A 2,571-nucleotide genomic window follows, 5' to 3' on the forward strand; every position below is an offset into this window, starting at 1 on the left:
AGTGCCCAAGCAATCTTCTGGTACCTAGTTTAATGGAACCTGGGGGTTGAGAGCAGGCAGGCTCCTTTAGGGAGAAATTTGTCAGTGTAAACCATAATGCCCATGAGCCCTTTAACTTATCTTTGCTTATCAAGCTCTCCCATTCCCTGCCCAGCAGTTCTGAAATGTCCCATTCTTTTCCAGTCCTTTAACCAACACACTCAAATTCACTCCTTTAATATGAGTTCTATACCACTTCATACTTCACTGAAAAAAGTAAGATGACGATATTGAAACTTTACAGCAGCTATACAAAGTAACCCCTTTCCTCAGCTGCCGCGAAGGTGCTCGGTTCTTCCGAGGAAGCTAAGGCCGCGTTGGAGTGAGGCCCTCACTTCTTCCAGCGACTAGCACCGCATCCGGCAGCGACAGCCCCACACTACTCGGCCCTCATTCTGCACGACGATGAGGTGACCGTTACCGAGGATAAGATCAATGCCCTCATTAAAGCAGCCGGTGTGAATGTTGAACCTTTTTGGCCTGGCTTGTTTGCAAAGGCCCTGGCCAATGTCAACATTGGGAGCCTCATCTGCAACGTAGGGGCTGGTGGACCTGCTCCAGCAGCTGGTGCTGCACCAGCAGGAGGTCCTGCCCCCTCCACTGCTGCTGCTCCAGCTGAGGAGAAGAAAGTGGAAGCAAAGAAAGAAGAATTCGAGGAGTCTGATGATGACACGGGCTTTGGTCTTTTTGACTAAATCTCTTTTATAATGTGCTCAATAAAAAGCTGAACTTTAAAAAAAAAAAAAAAGTAACACAAAATCATGTTACTCTGTTCTTACCTATCCTCACTCCTTCCTGCCTGCTGTCAACATAACTTTTATACATCCTCTCCACAGTCAGCTCATCTGGGCCATGCTCCACAATATGCTCTCATCTTCTTTGTTTGAGAAAATGTTCCCATTGGACTAGATCTTAATTTTACAACTAGCTACAAATATAAAATCATCGCCCCTAATGTATACTTTGATAACATTTTTCATTTCAGAATAGCTTTATATTCATAAAACAATTGTGATGATACTAGAACATTCCTGTATAGCCTATACCCAGTTTCCTCTACAATTAACATCTTCCATTAAGATGATAGATTTGTCACTATTAATGGACTAAAATTAATACTTTATTTTTAACTAAAGTCCATATTTTAATCAGATGGATGTACCAGAATATAAGTAAACATGTCTCTGTTGCTGAGAATGTAGGTTGTTTCTAAGTTGCACATTTTATGAAAATAGTTTATGAAGGGATTAGAAAATAGGAAACTTTAAATTCAGTCATGCTGTTTTAACATTTTAGTTCCAAATCTATAGATTAATCTTCATCACAACACGTTTGATATTATTGCTTTCAGAACTTCATTCTAACCATCTCCCGCTTTGTGGACAGCAGCATGCCTACATGGCTAACAAGGAAGGCCTACATGTCATAAATTTATTCCATCTTTATTTTGTTTCAGTGGAAAGCTACAATTCTTTAACTGCTTGGCTGATTGTTGTCCAGATGTCTTCTTTACCCTGTCATATCATCTTCTATTAACATGGTCTTTAGCATTATTCCTCCTTCAGTTTAAGTCTTCTTTTAAATTCTGTAATACAAAATAAACTCAAGCTGTGCTTGTGAAGTCTGTCCATACAACCATATCCTTCCATTACAAACCAGGAAATTTTGGTTGAGCCACAGGTCCATGCTACTTAATGTGGAAAATTTGCACCCTAAGAGATAACTGTTCCCTTTCTGCTTTCTTCCTCATGTGTTCAAAACATCATGCAAATTGGTAGAAGATTGTAATATTTGGGGATGTGAACTTGTGCGTGTTTTTTTAATTTTGTTGAACACCACTCCCCCCTTTTCTCCTTCTTCTACTTTTTATTCCTCTTCCTCTTTTTCTTCACTTCCTTCTCTTTCTTCTTTTCTCCCTATCTATCTAGTTTGGGCTAATTAGATTTGTTCGATATTAAAGAGTAAAAGATAAAAAGATCCCCTACCATCGATTTTTAAAAGTTTTTATGACAGCTAAACAACAACAACAACAACAAAAAGGCAGCAGAACCTCTGCAGACGCAACATCTCTGTCTCACAGCTTTGAAGAGAGCAGTGGATCTCCCAACACGGAGGTTGAGATCTGAGAACGGACAGACTGCCTGCTCAAGTGGGTCCCTGACCCCTGAGTAGCCTAACTGGGAGACATCCCCACTAGGGGCAGTCTGACACCCCACACCTCACAGGGTGGAGTACACCCCTGAGAGGAAGCTTCCAAAGTAAGAATCAGACAGGTACCCTCGCTGTTCAGCAACATTCTATCTTCTGCAACCTCTGCTGCTGATACCCAGGCAAACAGGGACTGGAGTGGACCTCAAGCAATCTCCAACAGACCTACAGCTGAGGGGCCTGACTGTCAGAAGGAAAACTATCAAACAGGAAGGACACCTATACCAAAACCCCATCAGTACATCACCATCTTCAAAGACCAGAGACAGATAAAACCACAAAGATGGGGAAAAAGCAGGGCAGAAAAGCTGGAAATTCAAAAAA

At 41.4% G+C, this 2,571-nt stretch overlaps 1 pseudogene across 1 annotated transcript; it reads left to right on the forward strand.

Moving 5' to 3' along the window:
• The first annotated feature begins 383 nt into the window (after nt 1-383).
• Nucleotides 384-787, forward strand: LOC108512442 (60S acidic ribosomal protein P1 pseudogene; annotated as a pseudogene). Its single transcript, XR_001880606.1, has one exon. The product of XR_001880606.1 is annotated as a 60S acidic ribosomal protein P1 pseudogene (transcript).
• Nucleotides 788-2,571: the final 1,784 nt, after the last annotated feature.

This window comes from Rhinopithecus bieti, unplaced genomic scaffold, assembly GCF_001698545.2.
Source record: "Rhinopithecus bieti isolate Rb0 unplaced genomic scaffold, ASM169854v2 scaffold_29391, whole genome shotgun sequence".
In the NCBI taxonomy this organism is placed as follows: domain Eukaryota; kingdom Metazoa; phylum Chordata; class Mammalia; order Primates; family Cercopithecidae; genus Rhinopithecus; species Rhinopithecus bieti.